Raw genomic sequence first — 17780 nt, 5'->3', positions numbered from 1 at the left:
GCTCAGATCAGCATGTTTGATCTACAAAATACACTCTTCTCTTCATGAGATGAGTAAGAGGAATAGGAAAGGAGGCTCTACCTGGAAATGGGAGAGGGAGGCCCCTGGGGCAGACTGGATCAGGACAACAGGGGTGATGAGACAGCAAAACCCTGTGGCTGTTCCAGTCAACTCTCCCCATGCTGACACTGGATGTTGTGTGCCCTCAGCAATTCGTCCTGCTGTCCCTGGGCAGTAACAAAGCCCAGGGAACACCACATTCCCCAGGATCTCCTGGCTGTCCCAGCACCACCATCCCAGATGGCTCCAGCAGCAGCATCAGGGCCATGAGACTCTTACACAAGTCCTGGTTTTTTCTGTCTTATTAAATGTAGGCACTACTAGATATTCACACTGGAGGAATAAAAAAAGAAACCAGCTGATTTCATACTATCTTTCCTTGACCTGTCTATTCCAAAATAACATGAAAACCTTCACATTCATACTTATCCTTGCACTAAGTTGATGAATCTCCAACAAATCTCCCTGAACTAGTGGTGTGTTAAAATAAAAGACAGTCCTACATTTATCTAGAAGGTGATGGTGGGAAAATCACCAGAGTGGAAAGGAAGTTTGGCATCTTAAACTTGATTAACACCCAGCCCACATCTTTACATTGCTCAAAGTATGAGGAAGGCTTTCCAGAGACAGAAAGCCACAGCTGCACAGAAGAATTAAATTTAAAATACATTTACTTTCAAAATGGGTGAAAAATGTCTCTTAATTCCTAATCTTTCATATTGAAGATTTCAGTAAAATGGATGTTCTGTTCTTTTAAGAAGTCATGCAATTCAATGTGATCCTTCCCAGCAGCCTGCATCTGTTTTAAATGTTTGCATTCAAAATGTGAAACCACTCCCTCCTCCTAGAACTTTATCTAGAATTAGGAATACTCCATTTGCTTAAACATATTCTGAACAGGATGAGCCTCAGAAAAGCGCAACGTTAATCTGGGACGATCCTCAGCATCCTCTGGGATACAGCGCATTTGAGAAATGCCACGGAGGGGCTCCATAGCTCTGGTCCACCCGTGCAGCAGGGAGGGAGAGAGAGGAGTCTGCAGGCAGAGTTTAGGGCTGATGTGTCATTTGGGCTGTTTTCTGTGTTTCTGGCTCAGGCACCACAGTAAAACCCTCTGAAATGTCCATGGCAAGAGGGACTCAAGCAGACACCTGGAGCAGGTCAAGCCTTGCTGAGGAAGGGCAGCATCCCCCAGGGAAAATGGGGCCAAGCTCCTGGCTTGGACAATTCATATTACTACAGGGAAATGTTAAGAGCAGGGATGAAGGAAAACCAAAAAGCACATCTCAGGGCAATGCTGCTTCTGGGGGCAAAAGCTATAAAATTCCCTAACTTAAAAGATAAGAATGTATTAAGATTTATAAAAAGAGACAAACAGTCCCTAGCAAATCCCACTGAAGAGGGGCATATAAAAATTATACAGTGGACAAAGGTCAAACAATACACATTTTTATTCAAATGGAAGACCACTCAAAACCCAAATGATGATCTGGAATGCTGAAAAGCAGCTTATTGCTACAACAGACCAGGGATAAATGGGCACCGCACAACTTTCAGGGGAAAAGATTAACAATATGGTTCAGATTATACAGAGCAGGGACAGCTCTGGTTGTCAAAGACAGCTCAGAGCTGGAGAGGTAAGTGAACTAATGGCACCAGCATAACCCCAGTGAGCTGCAATGTCATGCCCAATTCCAGACAGCACAGCAGAGATGTGTCAGCATGGCCACGATCCAGGCACCAGCTCTCCTGCTCTTCCTTCACAGGCAGAAAGGACAGAAAACCCCAATGACTTCCATGTTGACTGGGCAATCATCTCGATGGCTTGTGGCTGCAGTGCCTGAACTTTCTGACACTGGAAGTGACTGCTGCTCAGGCAAAATTACTCTTAAAATGTCAGTTTAAATTCAGCACTGGGAAACACCAAGCAGCCCCCAGGGCAGGGGCAGCAACGTTCACTTTGAGGGCACAGCAAAAGTTTGCTGATTAACTTGAAGATCAGGGAAGAAATCCTGAAAGCCTTAGGAATAGTTCCTGTAAACATCAGCCTAATGTTCTGCAGTAATTAAGATGAAAGTAAAAAGTTAAGGAATGTTTTGAGATGGAGAGGGGGAGCAAACCCAGCAAACACCCCGATGGGTCGGTACGTGCCGAAGCACCGACTGTGCCGGGGTCAGCTCCGGATGTGCCTCCCTGGGGATTTGCTGCAGCTTGTTCAGCTGTACCAGCAATTTCTCTATTGACCAGGTGGCTTATCTTGGTACATAACTGTAATGCTTGTACAGGGAGTAATAACAGGCAGGTGCTCTGCAGAGAATGAAATATTGATGGCCCCAGTGCAGCCAAGGGGGCAGAGGAAGAGTCACACGTTGTGACAGAGCAGGCACTCCCAAGGACGGGGGACAGATGCCATGCAGAGGGTGCAAGTGTGGTAAGACAGGAAAGGGGGCACAGGATGGTACTGGACACCCCCACAGGCAACACTGCAGACATGGACAGGAACAGTTTTTGGGGTAACAGTGAGAATTAGGAGCAAGTATCTGTGCTTAAGATGCTACATGTGCAGTAAATATGGACATAATGTGCAGACATTGGCTCTAAGGAAGACAGTGTAAAAGCATGCTGGAAAATATAAATGTATTTATTATCCCAGGATCCTAGAGCCCAGTGGAAGAAAGCACCAACCTCCACCTCCTGCTTCTCCCAGGAAGAAAGAATAAAAGCCACCATCAGCATAATGCTCCTCTTGATGACTCACTGAATTTCTGTAGATGTTTTTAATATTAAGAGCAGTCAGGGCTAGAATTAGATGTGCTTTATTGGAGAAAAGTAGTTTTTGAATGCATAGAAGGGTCAGTAAGGCTGAAGGGGAGCAAACCCCCCTACAAGACTGCAATTTCCATCTACAAAATTGGTCTGTTTGGTTGAATTTGAACTGAACCTCTGCTGCTGCACCTCAGTTTCTGGGCAGGCTTTGATGTGCAGTACAACTCTGACACACCTGCAGGGGAGCCAAGAAAGAAAAAGAAACCCCAAAACTCAGCACTGTTCCACTCTGCTTTCTCCCAGGGAGCAGTGGAAGGGTGAGCAGAGACAGGCTTCAATGTTAGGAAAGACATGTTTAGCAACATTTAACTTATTACTGAAACTTCCTGTAGCAGCACTTTTTATTTTCCTTTTCTTGGTCTATAATAAGCAGAGTTGGACTAACAATAACCACTTCATTAGAGGGTCAAGATTTCAATTACACAGACAACACATACTCAGCTTTGCAAGCAAGATGCATTTCCTTTTGCTCATAACAACTTTCCAAGTGCAATGCTACCCTAGCTACTGACCTACAAAACACTTAGGATTCCTCCAGAACCTCAGACTAGATGGCCTCAAGGATGACGGTCAGTGCGACAAAAGAGCAGCAAGTGTGGAGATTTCCTTATTTCTCTAAGCAGGACACAAACCCCATTCCCTGTGCTTCACTTTCACTGGTCACAGAAGGATAAAAAATGCAATCAGTGAAAGAACTACAGAGACAAAAGAGAAAATAATTTATTAGCCCCCAAACCATCACTGTGACCACACAGACACCAGGGATGAGAGGCAGACTGCCAGTGTACTGAGAATGAGTTCTCTTCCAGGAGGGTATTTGCAATAACACTCAAGGACTGAAGCTGGGAGATTAGCTGGCTATTTTATGTAAGAAAGATTGCTTGAATAATCAGTTTTCTGATGTTGCCATGTCTTTTCACTTGTTAGTGTGGAGCATAATTGCTTCTTGTAAAGCTGAATGACTTTAAATTAGATGGAAAGCTGGTCATTGCAAAGATAATTTTGAACATTCCCATTCAACGTTGCAGGTTTAAAAATACGAGTTGAAATGCAATGGAATAATTGATCTGGCAGCAGTCACTTAATTTGTTCCCTTTCTTTTGTTTTTTCCTTGCTACATGCTTTTAAGCTATCCCAGTATGTACATCCATGGCAAATGAAAAGCAGGAAAATAAATACATTTATCTAATCAACCCCTTGCTGGAGCCGAAAGCCTTCAGTACAGTCTACACCAGTGATTAAGTCCAGATTACATTAAAACAAATTTGCCATGTCACTCCTAATACTTCTATTTGGCAATAACCCAAACATTTTTGCTTGGTTTTTATCCACTCTCCAAACACAGACCAATGTCAGACTCACCCTGGCTGGAGGGGGCCAGGGCAGGTTGCTCGGGGCTGTGTCCAACTCCAGCTTCAAAGCCCCCAAGGGGAGAAACAGGATCTGTCCTTCCCCCCACCTGCAAACTTTCTCTGTGTCAGAGCTATTCATAACACTCCTCAAAATCACGGTTTGATCACAGCAATCAAAGTGACTATTCCTCACCAGCTGAGCTTTGTCATCGAGCATTTCTCCTCTCTCTGCTCTACCCCTCTTTCCAAAATCCCTTGCTCTCTTACGTCTTTTCTCCCTACCAAAGGGCTTCCCATATTCCCGAAGGCACCTACCACCACCCTGACTGCAGGAATTCTGCAGTTGGTATTTATACACCAGGGTGCTCAGCCACAGTGCCTTTTATCTGGAAATGCAAAGCCGCTCCAGTTTCAGCGCAGAGCCCACGGGGTGAGCCCTGCCAACAGGAGCAGGGAGAGCTGCCACATAAATGATGGAGGAAGCAGAGAAGAGACTCCTGCGTGCCACCTTTGATCGACAAACAACTGCAGCCACTTGAAAACTTAAAGAGGGTTTGGGGTCGTTTCTCCCTCCAGTGTGCTCTGCTCTGCTTTGAGCCTGCAGAGGATGAGACGCCGCTGACAGAGATGACACATCGGGGAGAGGAGATTTTAGTAACTGGGGCGGAGGAGGAGAAGCAGCAAGTGGTGAGAGGGGGAGTAAAAGAAACCTATATAAAGCAGCAAAACTCAGAACAGTCAATGCTTTCTTACAAGAGAGAAATGAAAAAGGGAAAGAGCAAGCCACATCTTGAAACAACACTCATTCCATGGATCAACCTCAAACCCAAGACATGTCCATCCCACCACCTTTCTCAAATGGAGTAAAATCTTCAGGCCACGATCCCACATTATCACAGAACTGTTAGGGTTGGAAGGGACCTCTGGAGATCCTCCAGCACAACCTCCCTGCCAAGGCAGTGTCACCTACAGCAGGTCACACAAGAACACATCCAGGTAGGTTTGGAATGTCTCTGGACCCTGGGCAGCTGTTCCAGTGCTCTGCCACCCTCACCATAAAGAAGCTTTTTCTCATATTGAAATGAAACTTCTACTGTTTTAACTTATGGCCACTGCTCCTCATCGTATTGCTGGGCACTGCAGAAAAGAGTCTGGCACCATCCTCTCAACACCCACCTTTGAGATACTTACCTGCATTACTGAGATCCCCTCTCGGTCTTCTCCAGATTACACAGGCCCAGTTCATGCAGTCTCTCCTCAGAAGAGAGATTAGCACAGAAGTCAGAAGACCAGTGGTCTCCCAAGGTCTGAAATTCAAGGGAAGTGTTGGCAGAATTACTGCATCAAGATCAAAGCTTTCCTGGGCAGAGGCACTGGGGCAAACACAGCAAGGTAATGCCCTGCGTGTCCCCAGAAAAGCACCAGGCCCCACTACAGCCTCTGCTTTTCAAACTGCACTCAAAGAACTAAAACACCACCAGATCTTCCAGCACAGCCTGCAGAAACGTAAAACTGGGAAAAGACTTAGCTGTGGGAGCTGATGGCCCCAGGAGCCCACGCGGCTGTGTGTCTCACCCTGTGAGAACGCTCTGTGGGTCTGGGGGCTCCTGCCTCGCTCAGCCAAGGCACTCAAAGTGTGTACCAGCAGATACTGAGAGATAATAAATGCAGGAACAACTGCTGCTCAATCATGCATATGAAACAGCACACACAATTAGAGCTGTCTGGATAAGCAAAGGCTCAAAATTAAAAGTCAGCAACTTCTACTGCTACTTCTTGATTTTGGCAGGTTTCACTTTCCCACTTGGCATCCTTACAATGTCTTTGGTAAAAACTGAGATAACAGGCCTGATCATCGAGCACTTGTTTTTTGTAAACACGCATCTGTGTGTTCATCAGATAAATGATGCAGTACCTGCTGTACATTTAACCTCTCCATGACTGTGCAGAGCACTTTCCCAAGTCCTGCAGAGCCCTCAGTCCCTGCACTTCGACCTTCAACCCACCCCCCAGGGCCTGCTACACGCTGGCTCATCCCTCGTGCTGGCGGCTCATCCATTCACACAATGGGCTTCCAGGGCTGGCTTTCACTGGCACAGATCCCCAAAATGTCTTCCCAAACACACACAGCACTGCTAGGAAAGCCATCAGGACAGATAATAGCGCTCTTATGCCAAGTACAAATCATCTTTAACTTATGTTTTCTTTAACTCATGTTTGTTTTCTGCAATTTTGAAATATAACTAACCACAGGTCCCCAATGTCTGCCTCTGAGAAGGAAAGGAGTGGGGGGAATATTTCCTTGATTTAGTAAGATACAAACACCCACACCTCTGTTTAAATAAATTTGACTAGTTGTGCAAAGATAGCTTAAGGAACTGATGACCTGGTCAGTCCTCGGACTGAAGTATGGAACCATACAGCTGAAAAATCAGCATATTCCCAGAGCCTATCAACCAAATCAAGGCAGTAAGGGCCCTGGCAGCAGCCAGACACGTTAAAGGTTTCCTAAACAAGCTCCTCCTTCGTAGGATTACCTTCTCACTTATCCCAAAGTCAAATCTACATTAGTTTTCTGTTTTCGTGGTCAGCATTCAGCAGTAAATTCTCCCCGAAGTTGTGCCACCTATCACAAACTCCAGTCCAACTCAGACACCTTCAGTCCAGGCACAACTGACTTGGTACATAATTTCCTGAGAATCCCCTTCTCTGGTGCAGTACAGTACTCATGGGAACCAATACATTACAACTCTTTAGAAACAGAAGCAGCTAATTTAAACTGTTAATTAACCCAAAAGACCTGAAGTCCCAATCCCCTCTTCCCAGGCTCCCTCACCGAGGGCTCTGCTCCCCATCCACTCCTCTGCACACACCAAAGAGCTGCTCACTCGCAAATACAGACCCATCAACTTTCACAGGAATCTGATCAGAACTAAAGTCCTCACTGAATGCCGAGCAATTTTAAAACACATGTGATTACAAATGCCATAACAGCTAAATTCCCATTCCCATGTAAAACTCCCATTTCCCATGTAAAACTCCCATTTCCCAGAGAATAACTGCGGGAAAAGTCGGGGCCTTTACATGGCCTCAGCACGGATGTAGCCAAGATTTACTCGCAAAGGGCAGTAGTGAAGTCTTCTACCTCTAAAATTCTATTGCTCTTACATAATATGCTATCATGCATTTCCCAGCACGCTGTGAAGCGCTGTCATAAATATTTAAAGTGCAGTGACAAAGGAAGAGCTGTCGGTCGCTCCCCTGTTTCTGGTTTTCGCTGCTCGCTCTCCCGGGCCCATGGTGAGGGAAGTATTGATGCACAGAGAATAAAAGTGCTACGTGTGAACCAAACCAGATGCATATCCCCGACTTCCAGCAAAAGAAAAGGGACTTTAACTTGTTATTAAAAGGTCTTTCTGCACTGGGGCCTCATATGGTGGCTGTGGCCAAGCCTGCCATCAGTGGGGCTCCCCTCCCCTTCCCACACACCTGCCTGCCTGCATTAGTTATTACATTTGCTAGTTTTATAGTATTATTTGAAGCTTGCTATTTACCCAGCTACACAAGGCCCAGTAGCTTAGACCCTGCTCTCTGCCTGGGCTGCAGATCTCTGCAACTACCTTCAAAATAGCCCAGATTTTATGACCCATTAGGCTTAATGATAAATCCTTGGATTTATGTTCCAGGCTAGTGAACAATGAGAGATCAAGGGCTAAGCTTTGATTTATCTGCAGGCTAAGGGAGATGGTTATTTCTGTAATTTTATTTTCCTCATCATTTGCCATAATGATTGCAATGCTTTGCTATGACATCACGGCAATTTTTACTGTTATCTGTGTCAAAATCAATACCACACATGGTCCCTTCACATTGTCTCCCACCAGGATGGGAACACTGCTGGAGCAGTTTGCCATCCCCTGCCCAGTCTGAGCAGCAAATCCAGCTACAGACTCACTCACTCCAGATCTTCCTGGTGCACGGAAGGCAGTGGTTTTCAACCTGCAAATGCTGCTGGAGGTGGGGTCATGATCTGCTTTGAAACAGTTTTGTACATTTGTGGTGCTTCACATGCAATCCCAGCGGCGCCTGGAGTTGAGATAAATTTTGCTTCATGGTGCTTTCAATTCAGAGCCCTGAAAAGAGCAGACAGCACTTTGGAGAGATGCTACTCAGCATGGTCCAGTATCTGCACTGATTATAAATCTCTTGTTTGAACAGCTTCTCTGAAAACCCCATGCCTCTGGAATCGGGGAATGCAAGAAAATCTCCAGTTTGCTCTCCAAATCTACTTTAAAAGACATAAAGAGAAAATTAAATGCCCTGCATTACAGGCAAAAGTCTTGAGAAATGATCCATAAGGACCACAAATGTTCCTGCACTCAGTTTCACACTTGCCTGGCTTTAACACTCTCATCACAAAGCCAGACTGCACATTTGAGAGCTGGCCCAAGGCTGGTTATTGGCTTCAGCAAGGACAGGTGGGTGCACCATGGAATGACAGGGAAAGAGACTGAAAAAAGGTTAAAGAATACCAAGATATGACAAAGCTAATTATGCCCTAAAGTTATTTTCTTCAAAGATTATTAGAACTTTTTGACTGTGGGGCACAAGTACACTAATACTACTTCAGTAATACTGAGAAAGGATAGAAAAAGTAAACATTAAAGGGCAAATTTTGAGCAGCTCAAATTTACAGAGCAAAGAAAGTGCCAAATATAATAAAGGGAACTTGTCAGGGGAATGGCACATTATCCAATCGTTGTCTTGATTGACAGCTTGACAGTCTTTCACCCATTTAAAAAAAGTCTTTAAAAAGCATTAGTTAGCAATTATCACCAATTTTCCTATAAATTCCATGGAAAAACAGCTGGAGTTTAATTTCTAGCTAAATCAGGACAGTTGACTGTTTTTCTTCCTCACACAGACTTGGAAATTGAAGAGAAACAGCAAGATGCTGATAGATCACTATGAGGAGATACAAAGAAGCAAAGTAAACAGGAAAAGAAATCGTGGTAGAATAAAAATGGCAAAAGTAATGGAACAAAACCACACAGAAACCCTTTGCCCCTCAGCTAAAGGTCTCTCCCAAGTAGCAGCGTCAAGTTGTTGTGCAAAAAACACAGTAACAAAACACCGAGGACCAAGTCCTACCAGATGCTGAGAAAACAGTCAAAATGCTCCTTCAAGCAGAAGTTTATAATAAATGTGATCCACAGAGGTATCAGGTTTCTCCCATCACACACGAACCCAGGGATCTGCTGCACTGATGGATGTCCAAATTCAGACTGGATTGCCCAAGAAGAAAGAAGCCCTGGCTTTATCTTGAGTTTGTGAGAAGAGAAGGCTTTGAGTGACCCAACTGGGGCCTTCCAGTGCCTGAAGAGAGCCCACAAGAATGAAGGAGACTATTTACAAGGGCACGTGGTGACAGGACAAGGGGGAATGGCTTCCAACTGACAGAGAGTAGCTTCAGATTAGATATTAGGAAAAAATTCATCACCATGAGGATTGTGAGGCACTGGAACAGATTGTCTAGAGAAGCTGGGGATGCCCCATCCCTGGCAGGGTTCAAGACCAGGTTGGACAGGCCTTTGAGCAACCTGGTCTAGTGGAAGGTGTCCCTGCCCATGGCAGAGGAGTTGGAACTAGATAATCTTTAAGGAACCTTCCAATCTAGGTCATTCTATGATTCCATTCTACGATTCAGTATAGCAAACTTTTCTCTTGGAAAGAAGCAGCCCTGCTGATGGGCAACACATTTTAACTTTCTCTCCCCGAAAAGAGTAAAAAACATCCACTTATGGTTAGCCTGTTAAGCGACCAAGTCACTTTTCAGCCAGCAATGCTCTGCCATCAGGGTTTAAATTATTTATCTCCCACCTTGTACTTCCTAAGTACTTGAAAAAGCCCACCTAAGTTTCCCTGTGAATCTTTACAGTGCTAAGAGTTGGTTCTCAAAGAAATTGGGTAGGAAAGCACTGATGTGGGATGGATGTTGCAGTTTCAGTAGTTTCTGTATTGTATGTCTAATATAATGGAAAATGAGAGACATGCTTGCAGCACTCCTCGGAGAAGCCCTGCCTGAGTAAAAGCACTTCCCTTGCTTTCCAGGACTCGACTCTCACCTCCTTCCAAGTGAGGGCCTCCTGTGTCTCATCCCTATTAACAAATCCTGTGTGGCACACAGGCACGTGGTTTTGCATGTGTTTTCCCAGGCAGTCTATAGGGTATGTATTACACCATCTGCTTTAAACTGAGCCCTGTCATCAATATCCCATTTTGGCAGGAGAGCTACTGGCAGTAACTGCTTCCCTTCACTGCCAACCCCTGCCTGCACCCAGTAGGATGGGGCTCCTTCCACCGAGCCACACGACTGCAGGAACAGACATCCATACACGGGATTTTTCTAATTTGTTTGCTTTTCTACTTCTCATCCTTCATTTACTGTCCTAAAAATGTCAGAACAGAGAGCAGAACATAAAAGGCAACCACCACCTGCACCCGTTGTAGCAACACTGAACTATTTTGGCAGCCAGGTCTCTCTCAGCACATGCCGACAGGCCCCTATCACTCGTGCTGGGAAGATGCAACGCAGTCCTTGGTTTTCAGCTGCATCGTTTCAAATTCCTGCATAAAACATGGAAGCACCCAGAGATTTCCTAGAGCAGCCCATGGCTTAGATCACAGCCACTGCCGTGGCACTGGAGCACTTCCCAGTAGCACACTAAACTTTACATTTCCAACATAAAATCCACAGCACTGTTGCCTCCCAAACCTGCTGGTGGATCCCACGGCACCAATGGTGCCTCCCAACCGGCCACAAACAGCTTCTTTAACACTGTGGTCTCAGTGGCAGTTCAGCCATGGGATTTTTTCCCCTTTGATTAATTTTTGCCTGTGACATAAAGCATAAATTGGAAAGAGTTTTGCTCTTTGGAAAATAGGAGTTCATTGTCTGCATCAGGGTCAAATGCAAGTACCATTATTCTTCCCTGCTTGCTTCAAAATCTAGGATAGAGGCACAGCTCAGGACGCATTTACTGTGTTCTCATCTTGCTCTCAAGAAAACCTTCCCACTTCCTGAGCCTAGAAAATCACCCTTTTCTACAAAACCCAAAATCAAATAGCCTCCAAAGCCTGTGAGAAAAGCTGAAAAGCTGTTGCCTTTGGGGTCTTTACATGCAAGGCAGAGAAGTTTCATACAGGCAAACTGAGGTTTGTGTGGCCTTGGCAGAACTTGGTTGAAAAAATAAACCATTTAAACATTCTGACATTTTACTTACAGTTCATGAAGTGTCCAGTAACAACCCTTACGAACTGTATCTCATTTCTATGTCCTTCAGTTGTATCTTAAGAGCTCTTCTGTGAGTAGTGTGTAGAAGATGCACCAAAAATATTTAAAATGTATTTATTTACACAGCCCAGACAACCCAATATGGCATTAAGCATTGTTTTCACAATCCCGTAAAGTACTCAAAGCCTCCTGGGACAGACTGAGTCTCTTCAGCTCCGGACCAGAGTTCTGCACCTTCAGAAAAAATTAAAACTAAACACCTAAAGTGCTTTTCAGAAGCAATTATCATAATCCCTGCTGTTACCCAGAGGGAAGCAGTGGCACACAGAGGTTAAATAACTTCTTGGAGGTGGCTCAGTGAGCAGCACAGCCTGGATTAGAGTCATCGTGCCTCCTGACTCCCAGCTCCAGGCTCAGTCCAGCACCTTAAATAGCTGCAGTGCAAGTAATTAGCTGTGCCCTCTGTGCACCCCTCTGGCTCGGGGAATGGGGAAGCTGGAGTTTAACTTCATGCTACAAAACTTTGCATGGAGAATCCCTGGCAAGAAACCTCAAGTTTTAACAACTATGACCTGACCAACCTGTATAAGGCAAAGGGAAAAGCTTCTGTGCTGATTTTACTGCCACCAGGGAATTATTCACACGCAACAGAGCGTATCTCAATAAAAGGTTTATAGGGGCTATCACCAGGATCATTTTTGTGGCATTTATTCATTCCAGTATTTGTCTGCTGGCATTTCTTTTGTCCTCTCCTTTGTCACCAGAGACATCTCCATCCTCCCCTTTTTGGGGTACCTTAACTTCAAGGAAAACAAAATTTTTGCGAAGGGCGTGGTTTTGTGACATTGCACATTTTTATGTTATTTTACATTATTGTGTATTTCTTCAGGGATATCTGACACACGGTTTTCCCCCACCAGAGGTGACTGTGTACATCTACTGCCACTATTCCTTTGCCTACAGCTGCAGTATCTCTTTTACTTCTTTAGCTGTCTCCAGCAGGGAACAATAAATCTAAAACACAGTCAGAAAAAGGAAAAAATCTCTAGTGCTATTTTGGGCATCCAAGTTCTTTGGCTTAACCTATTTTTGGAAGATCATCTTTGTTCAGCAAAATCAGAACTCGCAGCCCTGTGACCCCAGGGCAGTGTGTCCCGCTGCAGGCAGAGTCCCTTGCCAGTGGCAGCTTCAACGGCAGAGCTGGCACCCAGAGCAATGCCAGGACAGCCCAGAAGGAAAATGATGGGAGACAGGATTTCACTTCCACTCTCCATCACTCTGTGCCTCTGAGCAAGTCACGCCGCTCCTCTCCCAGGCACTGTGGCCATCCCCACCCAGCACACACACAAACAGGATGGGTGTACCTCATGCCATAAGCTCCCCACGTTCAAAACGTGTCTTGCTACCTGCCCTCACAGCCTCCAGCCCTACCAGGATCCCAGTTTTGGTGGCTCATTAGATAGAAATATTAATTGGTACATACAGCTCACGTTTTTATGCTTAGGAGACAGGTCACAATTAGGAAACAGCAGACCAGCTTGTGAAAAGAGGAGAGCTAAACTTGATTCCTTCATACATTTCTGTTTTGTTTGAGTTTAAAAGATATTTATGTCCTGAAACAGTAATTACCTTTGTATTTCCTTTGGATGCACCTTCCAAAAGCAGTAGCACTTGTACATAGCAGAGAAAAAAAGCATAGTTGGAAAAGATGCAGAATAGCTGACTTGGTATGTTGTGGCTGGCTCTGCACAACCAACGGGAGCACAGACTTCTCACATCGCTGCACTCACAGGCAGCACTTGGAAAGTGATAATCTTTGAACCTGTGGGGCACAAGGCTCAAACTAGCATTTTGTGCCAGGGCTACAAGACAGCTGCTTGCAACAGGCAGGGCTGAGCCACACAAGAACCAAACACAGTGGCTGGAGAAGCCCTGGCCCAGAAGCCCTGGCCACAGTCCCACCCTTTGAGTTGATTCTCTCCAGGTAAAAAGAAAAAAAAAGAAGGCAAAGTTAAATATTTAATCAGAGAGAAAATACTTTGTTTTCTCAGTTGTTGGGACAGCCCTCCAAAGGCAACACTGAGCCCTCCTGGGCTTGGTGACAGGCAGTCTGAAACATCAGCACTAACAGTAAACTCCCCGGTGAATCTCTGCGGCCTAAAAGATTAAAGGATTAATTGGAGTTACCTGAAAATTAAATACCACTACAGTGCACTGAAATCTGCTCTAAACGGGGAAGGAGGGGGGAGTTGCCTTTTAAACAGGCTCATAACTAAACTGGGGTTTTGTTCACAGTTGTTAATGTTTTTCAATCATTCAGCTTTTCAGCTCTTTTTCCTTGGTAAATAAAGCCAATGCAGCTGTGCATTAGGCAGTGCCCTGGCACACCTCATCACCAACCACAGCTGAACTTAATAGAGGGAAATTGTCTTAAGTACATCAAGCTTTGTATCTAGAACATGGGAGACACCCTATGAAGCTCCTGCTGAGCAAGACACAAACCTGAACTAGACACTGGAGAAGTCACAAGGGAGGATGCCACTGAAACTGCAGCTCTGTGGTCATGCCATCCAATTTTTGAGCAAACAGTTGTTTAAAACACCTGGGAAAAATAAGACTGTAACTGCAAGTGGTAAAAAGTGTATGCCCTCCAGGTGTGAGGGATATCAACCACCTGAAGTTTTTGTCATGGCGTTCCTGGTTTCACCTGGCTGCAGTCACCAACCATTCCACCCTGACAAGAAGGTTTTGCTCAGCTTTCACCAAAACGTGGGGAAACCTGGCCAGACCCTGCACCACTCAACAGGCTCAACTCCACTGACTTCGGCAAGAAGGAAAGCAGAGGCAGCCCCAAAAATGCCTCTGGGATGACCAGATAGCACCTAGAGTCAGCAATGCTAATGCCAGGAGCAAAATATCCCAAAGAGTTATATTAGCAAGAGGTTTTGTTTGAGCTTTATGCGTATTTGTGAAACCCTTCAGCTGCTGGTACCCACAAACACCTGTTAGGAGTTTTGGCACATGCCACACAGCAGACTTGTGTTTGTAGCTTTTACAAAGTAAACTGGTAAAACCAGAGTGAATTTAGGTAGTTGAACAAGTAGATGCCAAACACCTCAGATTCTCAATTGGAGCAACTTCAAAGCAGTAACTGGATTTAAGTGCCACATGTGAGGGTGATCAGAGAAGAGACAGAGATGCAGGCGCTCTTCAGCTCCCTTTATCCTGGTTTTTCTATACATCCCTGAAACAGCTGACACCTGTACCCCTGACAGCTCCGTGCCAGCATCACCTCTTGGGCTGCAGCCACATGAGCTGGAGTCCTCCTTAAACTCAGCTTTAAACCAAAAGCATAAGACATAACTCAGCCATAAGACAAAAATAAGACAAAACTCAGACTTGTTAAGCACCACCATGAGAAGTTTGTTACCAGCTGACTGACAGCAGGAGTTGACACTGGGGAGAAAGTTTCATGCAAAGTATTTTACTTCCCAAATATTACTTTTCAAAGTAACAGTTGCCGAAATCACTTATTTTAAAAGTAATTGGAAAGTAAAACATTCTACAGGACTTTCCTTGTTATAAACTTCCATTTTAGAATCAGCCATTGGGATGCTGAAAGCCAAACATTGACTTACTGCAAGTATTCATTGTTGATGAAGATGTCAAGTGAAAAAAAAACAAACCCAAACCGAAAAGCCACTGAGAAGCAAAGAGAGGTGCCAAAGCAATAAGAGAATCAAACGAGCAGTGGGATTTAGTAGGTCTGGCTCTGCGGGGGGTTGCCAAGGGAATTTGCTGATGACTCGTAACAGGGTTCTCCACAATGGCCCTGCCGCGGTCTGTCTGTGCCGCCGCTTCCCTGCAGGAAAGGACTCCCCGGAGCGCTCTGTTAGTGCGGTTCAGCAGTCGCTACAGACCAGCGTGTGACACGCACGCACCTGTCTGGAGAGCCCTCATCTCCTCAGAACAAGGTTAAAAACCTGCACAAGTGCGTGACAGCACTCCCAGCTCCCGCATGAAAGGGACGTAGGACTATGGCACACTGGACCAAAATCATCTGATGAAAATTAATCTCTGCTAGGAATCACAGTTTCACTGGGATGGAAACCACTGGTAAAGACGTTTGAAGCAGGAGGAAGGAGAAAGTTCAGCTTCAGCACTCTCAACATGAGAGTGCATCTTTCCCTCAACTCAAACCATGTTTTTGCTCTGTTTATCTCCAATTAATACACTTGACAGCATAAATATATAATTCCACACTGAACAAACACCTTCCATCCACCTGAAACGAGCTACAGCCAAAAAATACTACTAAACCACAGAAACATAATTAGGCGAACCACAATGAGTAACTCCCAAAGCTTTACCTGGCACAGCAGCAGCAGCTCCAAAACCGGTCCCCTACCCCTCGCAGACAGGTCCCTCACCCTCACCTGCAAACCAGGTGAGCAGCTGCTCACTCTGGGAGGATCAACACATGAGTAACCCCCATGTAGTAGAAACAGCAGCACATCAGCGGGAATGCAAAGGGCCATTTTGTGAACCTCAAACTGAAACAGAAGAGCACCTACAGCATCAGCTCAGCCTCGGTCCTGGGGGTGCGGACGGTCAGGGAGCCTCACAAGAGGAACTAAACCCACTTTTCCCATCGGAAACATCATCCTCGCGATCCCCCACCGCTTCCAGATACATCCTCCACAACAAGAGCTCTGTCCCCGGCAGCGGCAGAAGCGCTCACAGCCATCAGCACCGGCTGTCACACAGGGCAGGGGAGCACGGCTCCCTGCTGCAGTCCTAAGCAGCATTGTTTAAAGTTTCATGGTACAATAAAGGCAATAAATTAGAAGCAATGACTCCTTAATCGCTGTCTGGCCATCAAGAACCACTGAGCTCTATCTCAACATAGGTACCAACTCTCTTCCTTCATTTTGCAAATGCTAAAGCATATAAAAATTCTAAAAGGAAGGGGAAAGGTTACTAGCAGAGTGGTTTCACAACGGGTCCCTCTCGAGCTGGTGTGGATTTTATCCTTAGTGGCAATGACAGCCCATTTGATCTAACACTGATTATTTGTGGGGAAAAAAACCACCATTGTTTCATTATGCTAACAGAGGGCTGGTGTGTAACAAAGAGGAAGAAAGGCAGCCTGGTGCTGCTGGCGGGCTGGTAAGAGATTCTCAAGGTCTGATCGATACCATGAAAAAACACCTCTCCTGTTCTGGGGCTGGAGCGTTATTCAAGAACGGCACTTACTATGCAGCTCATTTTCTTTAGCTACGATGATCTGAGGGTAATGAACACAGACAGAAGAGCGCAGTCGAGTGCGGGCATTTCTAATCCTTTATATGAAGAAAAAAAAAAGAAGACGGGTATAGAAGCGCATGCAGGAGCATTTCCAGGAGCAGCTGCAAGGATCTCTGGGCACCTGCTACCTGGGGGGAACCCAAAAGCACATGATATTGACAAGAAGTTGCGCGCAACTTCTAGAAAAAAATGACAAAAAGCAAAATGCCCTTGGGATGTAAAAAGAAAAGAAAAAAACCCCATTGTTGTGGGAAATCCCGGCAAGGTATTTAAAGCAAAGGGTGGCATAGGTGATTTGGGAGAGCAGCCCGGGTGCCCCATGAGAGCAGCTCGGGAGCCCCTGCCCGGCCTCCCCTGGCAGCGCCCACGGCTCTGCCCGCCCCGCACAGGTGCGGATGCCCGGGCCGTGCCTTTGTCTCGCCGGCACCGGCTGCTGCCCGCACGGACGGACAGACGGACGGGCGGCTCCGTAAGGTCGAGCGCCCTCCCGGGCAGGGGAGGCCGCCTCCCGCACCCGCCCCGCAGCCCCGCTCCGCTCCGCGCTCGATCCGCGCCCCTACCTCGGCCGCCGCCGTCACGCCGCCCCCAGCGCCATGTTCCGGCTACATCCGGGCCGCGGCTCCGCTCAGCCCCGCACGGCGCGGCCGCAGGTGCCGCCGCCCGCCCCCGAGCCGAGCCGAGCAGCGCCGAGCCGAGCCGGGCGGGCGCGTCACCGCCCCCGTGCCGGGCCGGGCTGTGGCGGGCCGGGCCGGGCAGGGCAGGGCCGGCAGCACCGCCCCGCCCCGCCCCGCCCCGCCCCGCGCCCGGAGCGGCGGGGCCGCGCTGTGCCGGCCGCGGGGACAGCGCCAGCTGCGCACCTGTCCGTGCGTCTGTTAGTGCTTTGTCCGCCTGTCCACCCGCCCCTTCGCGCGGTGGCCACACCGGGCACACACCCGTGCCCT

At 46.6% G+C, this 17780-nt stretch overlaps 1 protein-coding gene across 1 annotated transcript in view; it reads right to left on the bottom strand.

The window, feature by feature from the left end:
- PAK5 (p21 (RAC1) activated kinase 5) overlaps positions 1–17558 on the bottom strand; it is an 86237-nt gene extending 68679 nt beyond the window's left edge. The window contains exon 1 of the mRNA XM_071582153.1: positions 17400–17558. The gene's annotated coding sequence lies outside the window, so the exon portion shown is untranslated. The remainder of the gene's footprint in view (positions 1–17399) is intronic.
- Positions 17559–17780: the final 222 nt, after the last annotated feature.

Source organism: Pithys albifrons, chromosome 2 (assembly GCF_047495875.1).
Source record: "Pithys albifrons albifrons isolate INPA30051 chromosome 2, PitAlb_v1, whole genome shotgun sequence".
Classification (NCBI taxonomy): Eukaryota; Metazoa; Chordata; class Aves; order Passeriformes; family Thamnophilidae; genus Pithys; species Pithys albifrons.
This window is presented reverse-complemented; position numbering and strand designations above follow the sequence as displayed.